General features: G+C 41.8%; 1 protein-coding gene across 6 annotated transcripts in view; it reads right to left on the minus strand.

Moving 5' to 3' along the window:
* neo1b (neogenin 1b) overlaps positions 1-21,012 on the minus strand; it is a 154,928-nt gene that overhangs the window by 64,961 nt on the left and 68,955 nt on the right. The window lies entirely within an intron of this gene.

Consider the following 21,012-nt stretch of genomic DNA (forward strand, 5'->3'; position numbering starts at 1 on the left):
TTCCAAAATCGATTCAGTTCATCTGCTGGTTAAAATGATAACTGCATATTGTCACATCGCATAAAGTCACAAACCCAGTTTCACCATGACCTATAGTACAAACATGGCCACCACAGAGTCCATCTCCTGCTAACCACCTCCACTCCTAGGCTTAGTGTTGACTGTTTCCACCTATACTTAATTGTATATATTTGACTATTTGACACACCTCTCACACACACTCTTCACCCTCCTGCCATCTGGGAAAAGGTACCAACCAGACTGTGCAACAATTTCTTCTTTCAAGCCACCAGATTCCTCAACAACCAGAACTGAACTGTTACCAAAAAACACACACACACACACACACACACACACCCAACTGCGTAAACTACACTCACACATTCACAACTGCTCATTTCAAAACCTCATCCTACTGCTGTTATAACTTAAGTGTATAGATGATTAAAAGAACCGTCTTTGTTTACAACCCTATATTTCTCTACAATGTACTGTATAATATACAGTACAGAATTCACACTGACTGGTTCTGTTTGTGTGTTTTGTCCTGTAGTGTTTTGTAGGGTTAGGGTTAGGGTTAGTGTTAGGGAACCGACCCTGGTTTTGTTTTAGGGTTCCGATGCGATGACGGGCAAAGCGCTGGGAGCGGTCACTTTAAATAGCCATGTCTTACCTCATGAATATTCATTGTTTACACTGTTTACAGTCACGCAACCAAATTAACGCAGCTTACCACAGAAATCAGTCACTCGCACTGTTGTGCTGAGGTACGCTTTGTGTTAAACATGTCTAAAAAAAAAGTCTAAAGTGTGGATTCATTTCCAAAGCTACAACAGTGAAGCAAATCTCCCCCCTCTGAGAGGGTTTTCTCCACAGCTGGAGATACAATAAGCCAGGAAAGGTCTCGTCTTCTCCCAGAGAAAGCAGACGTGTTAATTATTCTTCAGAAAAAATTGCTTTTGCTAAGTTGTAATTCTGGATGTTCAATTTGATGTTGGATTTATTTCAATTTAAATTGATATGAATTGAAATGGGGGCACGGTGGCTTAGTGGTTAGCACGTTCGCCTCACACCTCCAGGTTTGGGGGTTCAATTCCCACCTCCGTCTTGTGTGTGTGGAGTTTGCATGTTCTCCCCGTGCCTCGGGGGTTTCCTCCGGGTACTCCGGTTTCCTCCCCCGGTCCAAAGACATGCATGGTAGGTTGATTGGCATCTCGGAAAAATTGTCCGTAGTGTGTGATTGCACGAGTGAATGAGTGTGTGTGTGCCCTGCGATGGGTTGGCACTCCGTCCAGGGTGTATCCTGCCTTGATGCCCGATGACGCCTGAGATAGGCACAGGCTCCCCGTAACCCGAGGTAGTTCAGATAAGCGGTAGAAGATGAATGAATAATAAACACAGATGGAATTGTTTAAGTATTGTGCATATTATTTTTCACATTTCTTTTATTATGGAATCGGAATCAGAACCGGGAATCGTAAGGCAGAACTGGAACCGGAATCGGAACCGGAAAATTTCTTTTGATACCCAACCCTAGTGTTTTGTATTGTTTGTCTGCACTGTATTTTTCCTCACACTGTTTGCACTAAGTTACACACGATACACTTTATGTGGCTAGGACAACTTACTTTAAGTCCTTATCTCTGTGTTGTTTTATGTAACACCAGGGTCCTGGAGAAACGTTGTCTCATTTCACTACTGTATGTACTGTGTCAGTTATTTATGATTGAAATGACAATAAAATCTTCTTGACTTTCATTGACTTGTTCTGATCCTGTGTTCTTGGCTATGTTTTGTATTTTATTGTTCTACCTGTTTATATATCCTGTGCCTGTTAGACCCTGCTTTTTATCTGATGTTTCTGGATTGTTCTCCAGGCTCATATCGATCAGTTCCTAATAATTTGACTCTTTCTATCCAGCCTCCAGGCTTCTGCTTCGCGACACATCGAAATCCTACACACGTTCAATCACTCGCTCTCGCTCTGACATGAATTTCGGACTGATGGATGGACAGCCTGAAAAATTCAAGCACTCATTTATCGCCGGTGTTTTACACCAAAGCCTCGAGCAAAAGTCACTGAAGGGAAATTACACCAGGAATACTCACATTCCTACTATAAGGGTTTCAGCACAAACATTCATTCATTCATTCATTCATCTTCTACCGCTTATCCAAACTACCTCGGGTCACGGGGAGCCTGTGCCTATCTCAGGCGTCATCGGGCATCAAGGCAGGATACACCCTGGACGGAGTGCCAACCCATCACAGGGCACACACACACACTCATTCACTCACGCAATCACACACTACGGACAATTTTCCAGAGATGCCAATCAACCTACCATGCATGTCTTTGGACCAGGGGAGGAAACCGGAGTACCCGGAGGAAACCCCCGAGCACAGGGAGAACATGCAAACTCCACACACACAAGGCGGAGGCGGGAATTGAACCCCGACCCTGGAGGTGTGAGGCGAACGTGCTAACCACTAAGCCACCGTGCCAATGTTGCCAATGGTTTAAATGCTAATGTGCTTGTAGGCAAGCAAAGCAGCTCACGGTACTGAAAAAAGTGAAAGTGACATACAGCTAAGTATGGTGACCCATATTCAGAATTTGTTCTGCTGCGTCGCCCGGGGAGCAGTTGGGGGGGTTTGGTGACTTGCTCAAGGGCACCTCAGTCGTGGCCGGCCCGAGACTCAAACCCACAACCTTAGGGTTAGGAATCAGACTCTCTAACCATTAGGACACGACTGCCCTGTAATATGATAAAGAAAAAAAACCCTTATGGAACAATGATACAGTCATCAAGATCCCTTCATTTTCTTTAAACAGAATTTAACATTCGGTACAAACTGAAATCATCCTCCAGACGACTTCTAGTCTCATTCATACGATACATGTGACAACCTCAGAAATCTGAATCCCGATCTGATTTAGCACAGTTTCATTACATTACAAGAAGAATGTAGATTGTAAGAAAATAAGCAAAGAGGCATAAATTGAAAGCAGGACTTTTACATGGCAGCAAACACATACTGGTTATCCTTCTTCTTATAATAATGACACATAAGAGGAAGCCACTCTGTAGAAGTGAGGCAAAATGAAATAAAAATAAAAGCCCAGTAGTGCACTTTTGGGAGGTGAGGGTTTATAATGGACTATTTATACGTATGACTCCAGTAGCACTTTACCCTTTAATAGCGCAGCTTATTGTGTCACTCTACAGACATTTAAATGTAAGGCCTGTGGGAGCCTAAGTGGTGTCCTAGTCTTTTTTACTGCCTGTTTGCGTCTGACTGCTGGTTTGGAGGTTATTCCAAATGACAGACAGAAGATGTGTGGGTGTGAATCTGCATGTGAGGTTTGTGAATCTGGCTCGCAATCAACGAGACGCTGCCAGATCGTTTGTGCACAAGAAGCAGCATCAGAAGTCCACAACGGGAGAAATAATGTGCCGCTTCTGCCGTTGCTGCTGGATACAGATGTGTCCTCGATCGCTCGTCTGATATACACGGCTACACAGAGAAGTCTTTATCGAGGTGGAACGACGGCGTAAGGATCTCATTTCCAATCAACAAGTAGATTGCTTGAAATACACAGATGGTGAAAATGGTTTAGAGGAAAGTCGAAAAATCTGGATAACAAGTTAAGGAACATTTAAATTGGTAAAACCAGAAACGTCAACACAACACACTCAGAATCTGTTGAAGAACATTGATGAGGAAACTCCAAACATCTGGCTCCAGTGCAGTGACGCATCAAATACTGCACTGTGGGTCTTCTGGTCTCCATGAAGAGAATATTTATTCATTCTTTGGATTCCAAAAGGCACATGAACACACACACACAGACACACACACACACACACACACACACACACACACACACACACACAGTCCTCAAAGCTTCTGTGTTGCTACAGTAGTTCTGACAGTTGGTCTCAGGGAAAGACAAAACGTCAGAGTGAGTGTATGAGCATGCACTGTGTGAGTATGCCTATCCCCCACTCCAACACACACACCCACACACACACACACACACACATACACACGGGAAGATCATTAAAGACAGCCGTGGGCTACTCATTGCCTCGGGGGAGGTTTTTAACTCTTAACATCTGCACACAAGCATAAACACAAACGTTTGTATCATCACTAGCCGAAATATTTCACAGTGAAAAAACTGAAGAGAAAATCAAGAGCCTGTATCTGAAGGACACTCCTCATTAACTCCTGTTAAAAACGTAAGTGTTTATAGGAAAAAATGACACGTCTTGGTGCGCATGATTTTGTTATTGTCTCTATTTCATTACACGACAAATGTAGAAGCCATGCCTGCTGCCCACTTTGGTTCGAGCGGCGCTACGAATCGATTCGATTCGTTTCAAGCTCAAAACAGAGAGCTGAATCAGCAAAACACTCGATTGAGACTGCAGAGCGAACAGTTAAGTGTTACCGCAAAAATGATTTCAACCAATATCTAATGGAACCCGGGTCATTTCTTCATATCGCCCTTTTAATTTAAAAAAAAAAAAATGACTATACTCCATGTATGTATAACTTTAGACTGTTTAAATCTGCCGTATGTGGTTTAGAACAAAGCAGAATGGTAGCCTAGCTATCAGTCTGACACGATTTAGGGCTAGACTTATTACCAATTATACTGAAACCAGATTATTACCAGTGCAGTCGATTATCTGTTTTATACATGTATATATATATGAGCTCACAAGTGGCCACAGCTGGTTAGTACAGATGTGACGTCTGGCTAATTATACAAATATAATACAGTCCAAGGAGGGGCACGGTGGCTTAGTGGTTAGCACGTTCGCCTCACACCTCCAGGGTTGGGGGTTCGATTCCCGCCTCCGCCTTGTGTGTGTGGAGTTTGCATGTTCTCCCCGTGCCTCGGGGGTTTCCTCCGGGTACTCCGGTTTTACCCCTCGGTCCAAAGACATGCATGGTAGGTTGATTGGCATCTCTGGAAAATTGTCCGTAGTGTGTGATTGCGTGAGTGAATGAGAGTGTGTGTGTGTGTGCCCTGTGATGGGTTGGCACTCCGTCCAGGGTGTATCCTGCCTTGATGCCCGATGACGCCTGAGATAGGCACAGGCTCCCCGTGACCCGAGGTAGTTCGGATAAGCGGTAGAAAATGAGTGAGAGTGAGTAATACGTCCATAACTATGAACTAGGGTTAGAAAAAAAGACTTGAGTGGCATAATTACGAAATATACTTTTGCAGTTACATATTCCTCCAGTCCGTAGTGCAAGCCAACGTGTGTGATAGATGTAATATGTAGAAATAATAAATACAAATATTAAAAACAAAAGCATTATCGGCTCATCGTCGGCTGAGGATTTCAGCCTGCAGCATTGCTGTAGCACTGCATACTGGCATCTGTTCAAATGTTCGCTTTGGTGTTACAGGGTTTAGTGAAAAGCTTTGAATTAAACCGACTTCATGTAGTAATCACTGCAGTAATCTAACAACACCTTCTACTTACTAAAGCAGCTAATGAAAACTGCTCCCTGTGAGACACAACATACCCGATTTGCCCTTCTGGGTGCTACATCTGACCATCTGCTCCCCTGACAGTAAAAACTAAATCGTTGTTTTAGACGTTTTAGTCCCAATACACACTTTTGACTCACACAACACACAACAACAATGCATCCGTACATGCATCCGTGCGTCTCCGCATCCGTACAGTGCTTTTTCTTTTCCATATTTTCTTTACAGACTTCAAAATATGATGCTAATAATTATTTCGGTGTTCAGTTCAATTCGATTTGTTTGTACAGCGCTTTTAACAATTCACATGGTCTCAGGCGGCTTTACAGAAGTATAGAAATAAAATAAAAAATGTAAAAGTTTGAAGTTTAAAATGAAGTCACCGTTTATCTCTGATATTTATCCTTAATGATCAAGCCTGAGGTGACGGTGGTGAGGAAAAACTCCCTGAGATGTTCTGAGGAAGAATCCTTGAGAGGAACCAGACGAAGACGTGAACCTCATAATCATTTAGGTGACGTTGGACAGGAGACAATGTCAATGTAAATAATGTCCTTTCTTCTGTGCGACAGTTTATAGTCGAGTGGAATTTTGCAACCAAATCTCCAGACGACCCAATCGTCCAAAATGAACACTATCAGCTCAAAGGGTTAAAATATCTAAACATCTGTGCACTCCTACACAAACTTGCTAGTGTTGCTCATATTGATGGGGGAAAGGGGTGCAATAGTAATTAGTTTTGTTTATCAGAACGTATATTTGTGTTGTGATTAGCCTCTTGTCAGTCATTTTATAGTCACGCCCACAACACCTCTTCACATCCTTCTAAATCATTATGAGATTTTTGCGTGTTTGTATGTAAGGAGCTGTAACTCATCAAATCAGATAAAAAAAAGGTATGTGTGTGCTTGAAAGTGCTATAGACCCTTTGCTATAGAGATATCTCTAGTTAAATTGCTAATTCTAGTTGAACCACCATATGTTCTGGGGGCGGAGCTTTGTTTGCATGGGAGGAAATAGGAACGAGTTCAGGTAGCAAAAACAAAAAGATAAAAACTCTTATTTAACAAATCTTATTTAACTGATTTTATCCGTTAGAGCAAGGGTGTAGGAACTTGGTGTCCAGCAGGGGCTGGTGTGGCTGCTGGATTTTTAGTCCATCGAAGCAGAAGCCACACTTGATTCCACCTGTTTGAAAGCCAATGTCGAGATTTGATATCACCAAAACAAACACGCCCCTAACCCAAATGGGTCCCACCCCTGTACTGATAGCTCCGCCCACACATACATACGTAACCCAGGCAACTAATGGACAGAAATGTGTCTTTATCATAGCTGAAGGGAAGAACAATACGATTGCAGATAAACAAACAAGCAAAAATGACACACAAGCATAATCATGTAAAGGACAAAGGCATATATTAGTTCTGTGTAACAAAGCAAAACCAACGTTACTCACCTATCGAGAAGGAAAAAAGCGCCTCGGCGTCTTAAGTAAAGTTGAGTTTCCCGAGTCAATAACTCCTGAGCTAAACACTGTTACTACACAAAACACGGTTGTAGCTGCGTCTCTACATTACTACGATAGAAAAGAGGTGTTATTTGTGTAGTAACAGCGTTTAGCTCAGGAGTTATTGACTCAGGAAACTCCAATCTGTGAATATGTGACCAACTTCCTGCTCCTTCAGTTCTCTCCAGCGCTGGAAAGCTGATCCTATATTAACACGTCCTACTTCTTACCTTATCGTAAGCCTTTCTTCTCTTTCTTTCTTTGTTTTTATCCCCCATGTCAATGTTAAAACCGCTTTCTACTAATGTCACACATGCATACTGAACACTCTCTCCGCCGCATATTGACAAGCCCCGCCCCTTTCTGCTCATTGGCTACACGTTAGTTTTGTTTTTGTTTTTTTTTGACGGCCCTACGCAGTTTTATGAAGGATTTCTCAAACAACAGTGACCCCACCTTTAATCAGGTAATCTTGACTTTTAATAGATTCACGTGTGGCTTCCGCTTGGTTAGAATGAAAACCTGTAGCCACACCATCCCTTCCCGGATAAGACCGGACACGCCTGCATTAGAGACCTATTTATCAGAAATCTTAACTAACGTACTTTCAAAGGATAATTACTTTGCCTCTAGAGGAAGCCTTTATGCAGAAGTGATACCTCATAGTATTTTGTAAGCCAAGATCAACAGATTGGAATCTGTTGGAATCAAGTGGAATCAGAGCTACAACGGCGCTTTGTGGATAAGATTGGACACTGTTGCTTTACAGCTACCATGAAGAGCTCTGTATCAGCGTGGTTTCCAGGTTTTAACAGCTACCTTGACTAGCACGTTTGCAGAACCCATTTCTAATAGTGTGATGCACAAACTGTAGAGAAATCAAACACTGTTGCTGTGATTAGTGATCTCTTTTGTGCTGATTTGCTGATTATTCAACAAGCTCGATATTAGTGCCAATGGAAATGCAAAAAAAAAACAAAACTACATGTTGCTTTTGGTCACCAGTGCTAGTTGGCCTGCTGGGTCTTGATACTTCAAGCATGTTGTGTAGCTTTTTCTCTCTAAGCTTCTGGTTGATATTCCACCTCTGTTTCCACCTCTCAAAGCTTCTCTCTTTCCATCTTCCCTCAGCAAACAGGAAGAAAAGAAGCCCTTCAGACATCCAGCTCTCACACCTCAACCTCAGATGGATGCCTGCAGGTAAACTGACAGTGATATCTGTTGCCACTGACAAATATTTGCCAGAATATTACCACCCACAGTCATTCATCGTCGGGTTTGCTTGGCTCTAATCCTGTAACCAGCCAAGCTGCCCACTGTCAGAGGAACAGTGTCTCTCTGATCCTGGTATCTGGGGTGAGGGGTTTGAGATGTAACTCAGGCCAAGACCTCACACACTCACCCAACCCCAGCGTGGGGAGAGCAAACAAAGCATAGCGTGAGAGCACACAGTCTCCATTCAGCACTGAGAACGGCAAGTAAACTGTGAGGACCACACAAAAGCACACTGCTGCTCTATAGTAAAGTAAGGATAGGAAAGCTTAGCAATCAAAGCTTACCAATAAAGATCATGGCTTTTAACACTTGTGAAGTTGGTTTAAAAGCGAGTTTATACAAGCTTTATACATTCCATAGGCTTGGCCCGTTTCGATTTCCCTCACTGTTTCTCATATGGATGATTCTCAAACGTGGGTTTTATTTTAGTCTTACAAACAGATCAAGTCAATCCCCATCTATGGCATTAAACCCAGAAACTCTCAGCAACCCATGGCAGGTCTTGACATGAATTTCTAAACATAATAGGGAAGCATTTCCCCATTTATTTTGCTGTCATTATTGAGCATTGATCTATGGATACAAAATAATCCATAGATACTAAACAATAACCTTGTAGTAACCTACAATGGAATATGACATTGATACTATATAATAAGAATGGATTAATCCACAGATAGGAAAAAAAGCCAAAGATTTTATATATTATCCATGGAGTAATCCATAGACACTAAACAATCCAAAGATTTCAAATAATATCCACGAGTCTATCCATAGCTACTAATTAATGGCCAAAAAGTAAACTATAATAGATTTGAAATGATCATTAAAATCTAAATAATATCCATTGACTAATGCATAGATAATAAATAACGTCCATTAGGTAATCGATAGATATTAAAACAATCCATAGACACTGAAAAACAACCAGTGAGTAAGTAACAAAGTTACTTACAGTAAAAAATATCCATGGGATAATCCATAGATACTAAATAATAACCACTGAATAAACCACAGATACCAAATAATATCCATTAAGGCAATCGATAGATACCATAGATATCCATAAATACAGAATAGACCATAGAGTAACATATAGACACTATATAATTTTTTTTTTTAGCTATCCATCGATACAGTAATATTCTGCAGGGTAAATGAACCAGGCTTAGGCAGTTTGATTCTTCTATTATATAAAAAAAGAGCAACTGTTCCGTATTCTTACACGGCGGACCTCCCATTACATGGTGATATTTAAAGGTGTTATCACCAAGACCTTTGGCAGAACAGGAGATCGTGAGCAACAAAAGCAGATGACCATACTGGGTTCTACTTTAGTCAGCCAACAATAGATAGCTGAGGGCTGCTGTGGACATAAGATTCATCAAAACAGGTCAGATGAAGACTGTCAGAAGACTGAGAGAAAGAAATGTCTTGTCTGATCAACCTTCATTTCTGCTGAGGCTCACAGATGAAAGGGTCAGAATTTGGTGACAAATGAATGAATCCATGGAACCAACCTGCCTTGAGTCAACAGTCCAGAATGGTGGCGGTGGTGTAATAGTGTTGGGAAAGTTTTCCTGAAATACTTTTGGCTTTTAATTAGTATAAATCTATCATCTCTTAAATGTCACAGACTCTTTGAGTATGGCTCCTGACTACGCCTCCCTTCACAATTTACCCATCGTCTATAAGCAAATTTTCCATATTCCCAAAGCAAAATTTGTCTCAAACTGGTTTCAGAAACGGGGGGCACGGTGGTGTAGAGGTTAGCACGTTTGCCTCACACCTCCAGGGTCGGGGTTCGATTCCCGCCTCCACCTTTTGTGTGTGGAGTTTGCATGTTCTCCCCGTGCCTTGGGGGTTTCCTCCGGGTACTCCGGTTTCCTCCTCCGGTCCAAAGACATGCATGGTAGGTTGATTGACATCTCTGGAAAAATTGTCCCTAGTGTGTGATTGCGTGAGTGAATGAGTATGTGTGTGTGCCCTGTGATGGGTTGGCACTCCGTCCAGGGTGTATCCTGCCTTGATGCCCAATGACGCCTGAGATAGGCACAGGCTCCCCGTGACCCGAGGTAGCTCGGATAAGCGGTAGAAGATGAGTGAATGAATGGATGAATGGTTTCAGAAACATGTAATGTTAGTGTTACTAATAAATTGTTTAAAGAAGATCTAAGAATGTATTAAAGGTGCCCTTCCACACAAAACCGTTTTTACTTGTATTTATTGATATGTGTTAGGTCCATATGTGTTTGTGTTGTATCGTGAATGTGAAAACGAACTGCTACCTCCGCGGTCAGTTCTAGCCACTCAAAATAAATAAGGGGAGAAATCAGGTCAGTTGGAAAAGCTGGTCAGTCTGACGTCAGAGTGACTGAGCTCATTACTATTCATGAGCTCTCCCACTTGAGACCACGCCTCCAGAATTCGTGTAGCTCAGTGAGGTTCCTATACAGCAAAGATGGCTGAACATCAACGGGCTCCTGAAGAAGCCATTCTCCCGCAATTCAAGGTGATTGTAAACAAATTTCCTCTAGCCTAGGCTACTTATTGCGCTGGGTGAATGAATAGTCATGCTCTCATATCCTAGCGGTTAGCCAATCGGAGCCAAGCAGCATAGCTCATTTGAATATTCATGAGAACTGGCACAAATCGAGCTGAGTCTTCCTGCAGGCTTTCTATACCACACAAGAATGGCTTGAAACAAGGTAACCAAGGCATTATTTCAACAAAAGAATGTTACAGAGTCCATGGTAAACTTCAGACATTACCACAAAAGTAATGAAATACGTGTGGCAGGGCACCTTTAAGATGTTCCTCACATACTCGTTACTCTGAGAAACCACAGAAAATAACGTTCACAGGAAGGGAAAACATGAATCCCAAAAGGAATCTACTGATGCTATTCTTATTATTCTTATTTAATGCTGTGATTTTGGCTTTGTAGCCTTTTTTTTTATTTGGTTTTTCTTTTTTGTTTCCAAATTTGCTGTTGTCTGATTTTACCGCTGTAATTAAAGGTGGGGTGCACGTTGTTTGAGAAATGCTTCAGAAAACTGAGTCGGGCCGACAAACAAAACAAACGTGTAGCCAATGAGCAGAAAGGGGCGTGTCTTGTCAATATGCGGCAGAGAGAGTGTTCAGTGCGCATGTGTGACATTAGCCAAAAGAGATTGAAACGTTGTCATGGCGGATAAAAACGAAAAGCGAAGAAAGGCTTACGATAAGGCAAGAAGTAGGACCCGTGTTAATATAGGATCAGCTTTCCAGAGCTGGAGAGAACTGAACGTTGTCTTCCGCGTGAAACGGAGCTAAACCTTTGACGGTACAACACACAGTACTACAAAAACACATTTTTATTACCATAGTATTACTCATTGTGTTCATTTATTGATAAAAAATATCCCCTCGGCCAGCCGCCCCAGCAGGTTCCGCCATGATAGTTGCCTGGGTTACGTATGTATGTGTGGGGCGGAGCTATCAAAACAGGGGTGGGGCCCATTTCGGTTAGGGGCGTGTTTGTTTTGGTGATTTCAAATGCCAACATTGGCTTTTAAACATCGTGCACCTCACCTTTAAGGTCACACCCAAGCAACAATATTATTTTTGCCACCATTTATTCACTGGCCCATTCCTGTTAAACACTGTCGAACACTCACTAATTTCACAGCTGTACACGTGCCAGACATTGCAATTATCGAGAAAAACTTTTATTTCAGTCTTGCAACAGCAATTACTCGGAGGATGGCCCGATGAAAAATAAGCAGCAGAGATCAGTCTTAAGAGTCTTATGCCCCTTTTCCACCAAAAAGAACCGGGTGCTGGTTCAGAGCTAGCACTGGTGCTGGTTCAAAGTTGGTTCCACTGGCGAACCTTCTAAGAACCGGTTTGCCTTTCTAAGAGAGCATCACAGAGCCGAGTCTGACGTCACTGTATACGTGTCATGTTACACAGCAACTTTAGCGCAGCAGCGACAAACACAAACACATCAACAATGGCGGATGTTGCTTTACTGTTAATGCTCATGGCTTTGTGAACCTACATTGGCATCCAAACGCAGCGAATCCAACGTGTACGTGCAGCTCCATGTAATCTGTATAAACGGAGGTTGTTAACGAGAAAGTACATAACGTTATTTTATCATTAACACAGAAAAAAGTTAGCCTTAGCATGTAGCTACTTACTATCATGTGCTGATAATGTATCATATCGCGGTAAAGTAAAAGTGTATTAAACATTAGTATACTTAAGGTATATTATCAAATGCGCTAACAGTAGCCCCGCCCACAGCCCCGCCCACAGCCCCTGACACAAGCGGTTCTTAATTCTAGACCAGCAACGTTTTGGTGCTACTTAAGAACCACTTTTCCTGGTTCAGAGCCGGTGCTTTGGCTGTCGAAAAAGAAAGAACTGGTTCTAAATTAGGAACCAGCACTCAAACTGCCTCGGTGGAAAAGGGGCATTACTAATCTTTGTTGGTTCTCAAGAGCCTGCCACCAAAAGCCAGCAGCTGGAGCACATATGGCCCAAACTTCCATTCCCAGCATGTCATTCAAGACACCTCGGCCTTTCACACATGCTGCAAAACTCTCCTTTTTCAGCCTTATTTTCAGCCACATGTTTGGAAACATGACACTGGACAAGATGAGATTGAAGCCAGACCTTATGATCTTGCTGATTACAGCTTGAGAGGCTCCTCCTTCTTTGAGGTTGCTTTCCCTCATCTTGCAAACAAAGACTAACCTGACACACGGCGGATATAAAATGTCTTCCCGCCCCTGCTGAAATTGCAGGGTTTAGTATAGTAAAAAATTCAACCGTGATGAATTATGTCTGATCTTTTCCCACCTTTAATGAGATATAACAACCCAAAACAAAAAAACAATCCCTTTGGAAAAAAAAAAAAATATTGCTTACTAATCTGGAGGTAGAAGTGTACACACCCCTTAACTAATATCCTGTATTATAAGCACACATCTTAAGTTTTTTTTGGGTAAGTGTCTACCATTGTAACACATTTTATTTTATTCCACAGGTTTGGACCATTGCAAAATCATCCTCTTCTTTAGAATCCATTTCTTTCTTGACTTGAATGTGTATTTTAGGTTGTTATCATGTGGGAAGCTGAGATTTATCTTCATCTTCATTGGTCTATAAGAGGCATGTACAAATTAGATTGGGTTTTGGAGCTATCCATGAAAGTCAGTACATCCAGCTTGAAAAAAGAAGCAGATCCAGCATGAAGAAAAGCAGGTCCAGCATGAAAATCAGCAGATCCAGCATGAAGAAAAGCAGGTCCAGCATGAAAATCAGCAGATCCAGCTTGAAGAGCAGATCCAGCATGAAGAGAAGCAGATCCAGCATGAAGAGAAGCAGATCCAACATGAAGAGAAGCAGATCCAGCATGAAGAGAAGCAGGTCCAGCATGAAGAGAAGCAGGTCCAGCTTGAAGAGAAGCAGGTCCAGCTTGAAGAGAAGCAGGTCCAGCTTGAAGAGAAGCAGATCCAGCATGAAGAGAAGCAGGTCCAGCATGAAGAGAAGCAGATCCAGCATGAAAATCAGCAGATCCAGCATGAAGAGAAGCAGATCCAGCATGAAGAGAAGCAGATCCAGCATGAAGAGAAGCAGGTCCAGCATGAAGAGAAGCAGGTCCAGCTTGAAGAGAAGCAGGTCCAGCTTGAAGAGAAGCAGGTCCAGCTTGAAGAGAAGCAGATCCAGCATGAAGAGAAGCAGGTCCAGCATGAAGAGAAGCAGATCCAGCATGAAAATCAGCAGATCCAGCATGAAGAGAAGCAGATCCAGCATGAAGAGAAGCAGGTCCAGCTTGAAGAGAAGCAGATCCAGCATGAAGAGAAGCAGATCCAGCATGAAGAGAAGCAGATCCAGCTTGAATATCAGCAGATCCAGCTTGAAGAGAAGCAGGTCCAGCTTGAAAATCAGCAGATCCAGCATGAAGAGAAGCAGATCCAGCTTGAAGAGAAGCAGGTCCAGCATGAAGAGAAGCAGATCCAGCTTGAAAATCAGCAGATCCAGCATGAAGAGAAGCAGATCCAGCATGAAGAGAAGCAGATCCAGCATGAAGAGAAACCTATACTTATCAAAGCCTAAAACGTTCTACCTCTCTAGGTCTGATCAGATCATAACACAGTATGAACCATACTTTTGGTTGATTAAGGCAGGTCAGATTGCATTGTTTCTGTCTAGTCACAGCCCAGGCATGTGAAGAATACATGAGATTAATCTCACACATAGGGAGAAACCAGCGCTCGCCAGATGTTCCTGCAGCTCCGTCAATGCTGCTGTAAACCTTGGCAGGCTGCTGATGAATTTTTTCCTCATCCTTTTGTTGATTTTGGAGAGACTTCCTGTTCTTATGTCATGGTGGTGCCCTATTTGTCATCCATTTCTATAATGACATCGATGCTCCATGGTACATGGTTTCATGTCTTAAAAATTCCTTCCAGTATTAAGATCCAATGCATGCGCTATAAGCTCTTTGTGGACCAAGGCTTCAGAAGTCAGAGGAAACAAAGACAACGTTGAGAAAATCCTACAAAAACAGCTGATCTTGATAACTGTTGATTTTGATATATTCATTCATTCACTCATTTTCTACCGCTTATCTGAACTACCTCGGGCCACGGGGAGCCTGTGCCTATCTCAGGCGTCATCGGGCATCAAGGCAGGATACACCCTGGACGGAGTGCCAACCCATCGCAGGGCACACACACACACTCTCATTCACTCACGCAATCACACACTACGGACAATTTTCCAGAGATGCCAATCAACCTACCATGCATGTCTTTGGACCGGGGGAGGAAACCGGAGTACCCGGAGGAAACCCCCGAGGCACGGGGAGAACATGCAAACTCCACACACACAAGGTGGAGGCGGGAATCGAACCCCCAACCCTGGAGGTGTGAGGCAAACGTACTAACCACTAAGCCACCGTGCCCCCGATTTTGATATATTGATAATGATAATTGCTTTTAAACATGAATATGAATGTGATTGGTTCATTCTAAGCATAATTATAATTAACCCCCTTAAAAAAAGGAGGTGCACACTTTATTTTGGTTTATCAGCGTTAAATCTTGGCTGCTGTAATGAAAAAAAAAATTTTACCCCAAAAAAACAGATATTTCAATCCACTGTTTACTTACATATGCAGACAAAGGAACAAACTGAGAGGAGGACAAGTCTAATGCATGAAAGGGAAACGATACAAATGCGTCTTTTCTGCAGAAGGGAAAAAAAAACTCAAACGACAGCTGCATGTATTTTTGCCTAGTCAGCAAAAGAAACATGAAACACTGATAATGTGGGTGAGCAAAAAAAAGCACATAAACGCGGGACAGACGTGTTACTCTGGATTTTGCGGCGCTTGCATAAGCCGTAGTGTGAACGTGAAATGTTAATCTCTCATTCAAAACGACAGACGCTGTGCACAGATATGAATGTAATGGTGTCACGTAGCCAGCCCTAATAGAGATAGACAAGAAGGGCAGTCAGGGAAAAGACCAGGCATCACAGCTGTGATGTTTCCTTTTAATCATTTAATCCACTGTTAATAAGGGGGATGAATCTAGGTAAAGGGATGGAAAAGGGTGTTGCATACAGTATACAGATGGAGATAATCCTAGATCAACCTATGAGTGAGGATACTGAAACCCCTGGGTGAAAGACATGAGTCTGGATATGACACCAATGCCCCTTTTCCACCGAGGCAGTTGTGCAGAGTGCTGGTTCGGGGCCTAATTTAGAACCAGTTCTTTCTTTTTCGACAGCCAAAGCACCGGCTCTGAACCAGGAAAAGTGGTTCTTAAGTAGCACCAAAACGTTGCTGGTCTAGACTTAAGAACCGCTTGTGTCAGGAGCTGTGGGCGGAGCTACTGTTAGCGTATTTGATAATATACCTTAAGTATACTAATGTTTAATACACTTTTACTTTACCGCGATATGATCAATTATCAGAACACATGATAGTAAGTAGCTACATGCTAAGGCTAACTTTTTCTGTGTTAATGATAAAATAACATTATGTACTTTCTCGATAACAACCTCCGTTCAAACAGATTACATGGAGCTGCACGTACACGTCGGATTCGCTACGTTTGGATGCCGATGTAGGTTCACAAAGCCATGATCATTAACAGTAAAGCAACATCCGCCATTGTTGATGTTTGTGTTTGTCGCTGCTGCACTAAAGTTGCTGGGACACGTGACACGTATACAGTGACGTCAGACTCGGCCCTGTGATGGCTCTCTAGCCGGTGGAAAGGCAAACCGGTTCTTAGAAGGTTCGCCAGTGGAACCAACTTTGAACCAGCACCAGTGCTAACTCTGAACCAGCACATGGTTCTTTTTGGTGGAAAAGGCATGCAAGAACCAAATCTAGGAGCTAGAGGTTATACCGATCATGGCTCCAGCAATGCCAACACGCAGACAGGAGGTCCGGGACCTAAATTTGGAACCATGACTGGTCCATGACCCAATTAGCCAGAAAAGAGCAGACTGAAATGATGTCATTAAAAGGTCAGAGTCATTATACCACAAAAGTGCTTCTGGTTTCATAAGTCATTAGTGACTGCTATGTGTATAGAAGAAAAAAAAATCCAGCTGATCCAAGATCAAACATGAGGAGTTACTGGAAAGTGTGTGTGGTGTGATCTGGGTCAAAAAGCTCCAGAGATAATTAAAAGACTCTCATCCAGTGCAGACATTCATAATGACCTCACACCACAGGAAAGTGTCACTTACAGAATTGTCCTCCTGACACGATGCGGCTGTAGTGTAAGACGAGGCAGAACCATTCACGTATCTGCATTGTGACAGACACATCACACACCACTGCAACCTACAACCACGCTCCCCTCCCAGTAACCACCAGCACTCCCAGTCACCATTCTACCTATATTTAATTACGCATGCTTGGTTTAGATTTGTCTATAAACGCCTCTGAGTCAGTTTGAACTTGAAGTATACGTTCAGTTCTCCCACATCTGTGATGTTCACCAAGCCTTTCTTTATGCTCCTTTTTATCCAGTTTACAGACAAGGTACATTCGCTGTTATTTGACCATCTTCGAAACACATTCTTACCCATGAGCATGAAGTCCATCGTCACATGTCGAGATTCTTACTGCAGATAGAGTTAAAAAGCTCAATATGGGCATCACGTGGTCGAGGGAGAAAATCAGAACATCCCCAAAAATGTCCTCTATTCTGGTCAATACTTATATTTATGTAAATGATGATTATCAGCGATATGGAATCATTTACATCATGTTTGTGTTCATTACATTTAATTATCAAAGCAAAACTTCTGTCAAGGGTTATTTTTTTATTTTAGTGGGTATAGTGTGGTGTACTGTGTAGTGTATCACCCTTACACCCATACACACACACACACACATGATCACACCCATATACACACACACAAATACATTTACACACCAACACACACACGAATAGTCACCTATACACACACACACAAAATCACACCCATAATATACACACACACTCTTACACCCATACACACACACATATACACACACACGAATACACTCACCCTTACACCCATACACACACACATATACACACACAAATACACTCACCCTTACAACCACACAGACACAGGAATACGCTCACCCTTACACCCATACACACACACACACACACACCATCACATCAACCATAATTTTAATTTAATAATATTTTTTTTTTAAACTGAACATTTTATAATATTAGTAATATAGACTTAAAAAAATGAATATTCCTTACATTGGCTCACCAGTCTAGGTATATTCGCTGTTCTTTGACCACCTTGACCATAAGAACGATCTGATTCTGATCTGCTGAGGCAGCCCATATGGTAGTATTAATGTTATGGTATATTGTATTGGTGTTGTGATGAACTCGGAATTTGGCGATGACCTGTTAGTTCACTCGACTACAAACTGTTGGACGTTATTTACATTGACGTTATTTCCTGTCCAGTGTCACCCAAATGAGGATGAGGTTCACTTCTGAGACTTCTGGTTCCTCTCGAGGTTTCTTCCTCATGGAAAGAACATCTCAGGGAGTTTTTCCTTTACGCCGTCACCTGGCTTGCTCGTTAGAGATAGACGTAAGAGATAAATATTAATTTAATTGTAACCTTTAACATTTTTATTCTGTTTTCATTCCTCTGTAAATCTGATTCGAGATTTTTGTGAATTGTTAGCGCTAAACAAATCAATCGAATTGAATTTCTCTCTTTTCCTTATATTTTGAAACGCTTCTTAATTTTTAAGCTTTACCTACATTTGTCATGCTCTTAATAAACAGCCTGCTTTTGCATTCTACCCCGAAGAGTCTGCGTTCCTGACAGTTACACAGACAGGGAGCTTAAAAGCAGGGATTAATGAACTGACCTGGAGTTATTATTGGAGTTATATCTATTATAACTATTTATTTAATAACATTATATAATAAAATTATTTTATTTTGTCTATATATACGGTGCTGATTAAATGTTCAAGAAAGACTTCATCCGAAAGACGCTCATCCTGAATGCACTTTAACCTCAAAAAAATACAAAAAAAATAAATAAATACTGACAATCAAGATGAAAAAAAATAATCCCATAGTTCAGCAATTCTTTTTTTTTTTTTAAACCTGAGCTGCTTCTGAAGCAAGGTCCTCTTTTATGGGCTGTTTTGCTCAATCACATGCATTCATGGAAATTATTTAATTTATTTATCTCAAGGCGGCTCAACAAATGCGAGGACTTTCACGGGCTTTCATCGTTTTTTATTTATTTATTTATTTTATTTCATTTCCTCTCTCTGGTCTGATTAGTCACGTGTAAAGAACCAAAAAACTGCATGATGAAACAGAACGAAAGTGTTTAAAGAAATGAACAGAGAAGTGTGCTTTTTTATTCAAGTATAAAACACGCGTTTCATCAAAATGTACGAGCTACAAAACAAAACAAAATTTTTTCCAATGAATGCGTGATATAAAAAGAATTAACACAACTGTACGTATAAGGAGTACGAATGTTATGAGCACTCAGTCGTACAACGATCGATCTCTATGTAGTGATACTTAAAGGTGGGGTCTCCGTTGGTTGAGAAAGGCTTCAGAAAACGGCGTTGGGCCGCCAAACAAAACAAAAACAAAACTAATGTGTAGCCAATGAGCAGAAAGGGGCGTGTCTTGTCAATATGGGTGGAGAGAGTGTTCAGTGCGAATGTGTGACATTAGTAGAAAGCGGTTTTAACATTGACATGGAGGATAAAAACAAAGAAAGAAAGAGAAGAAAGGCTTACGATAAGGTAAGAAGTAGGACGTGTTAATATAGGATCAGCTTAACAGCGCTGGAGAGAACTGAAGGAGCAGGAAGGCCTGCGGTGGGACGCCGAGGCGCTTTTTTCCTTCTCGATAGGTGAGTAACGTTGGTTTTGCTTTGTTACACAGAACTAATATATGCCTTTGTCCTTTACATGATTATGCTTGTGTGTCATTTTTGCTTGTTTGTTTATCTGCAATCGTATTGTTCTTCCCTTCAGCTATGATAAAGACACATTTCTTTCTATTAGTTGCCTGAGTTACGTATGTATATGTGGGCGGAGCTATCGATACAGGGGGGGGACCCGTTTGGGTTAGGGGCGTGTTTGTTTTAGTGATTTCAAATGTCGACATTGGCTTTCAAACAACGGAGACCCCACCTTTAAACTCTCCTTAAAGAATTACCCAGCTGCCACCTTTCATAAAATTTCCCATCACCCCTCACAGTCCCGCACAACAATAATTAGCCAGTATTCACGAAAGACCGCTTTTCCTGCCAATGTATTGCTTTAATCTGACTCCAACGCCAGCACTGCCCCGATGCAGCAGTGTAGAAAGCATCTGGAAAGTGCTGATGTGCGGTGAGATAAGGAAGAGAAGAGATAGAGCTGGGTCGAGCTACTGAGGCTTTAGCATGGGCATGAAACACATTCTTACCCATGAGCATGAAGTCCATGGTCACATGTCGAGATTCTTACTGCAGATGGAGTTAAAAAGCTCAATATGGGCATCACGTGGTCGAGGGAGAAAATCAGAACATCCCCAAAAATGTCCTCTATTCTGGTCAATACTTATATTTATGTAAATGATGATTATCAGCGATATGGAATCATTTACATCATGTTTGTGTTCATTACATTTAATTATCAAAGCAAAACTTCTGTCAAGGGTTATTTTTTTATTTTAGTGGGTATAGTGTGATGTACTGTGTAGTGTATCACCCTTACACCCATACACACACACACACACACACATGATCACACCCATATACACACACACAAATACATTTACACACCAACACACACACGAATAGTCACCTATACACACACACAAAATCACACCCATAATATACACACACACGCACGCGCGATTACACTCACTCTTACACCCATACACACACATACACACACAAATACACTCACCCTTACACCCATACACACACACACATATACACACACACAAATACACTCACCCTTACAACCATACACACACACACACACATACACACACACACACAAATACACTCACCCTTACACCCATACACACACACACACATATACACACACACACAAATACACTCACCCTTACACCCATACACACACACAAATACACTCACCCTTACAACCATACACACACATACACACACAATCACACAC

This window comes from Tachysurus vachellii, chromosome 14 (assembly GCF_030014155.1).
Source record: "Tachysurus vachellii isolate PV-2020 chromosome 14, HZAU_Pvac_v1, whole genome shotgun sequence".
In the NCBI taxonomy this organism is placed as follows: Eukaryota; Metazoa; Chordata; class Actinopteri; order Siluriformes; family Bagridae; genus Tachysurus; species Tachysurus vachellii.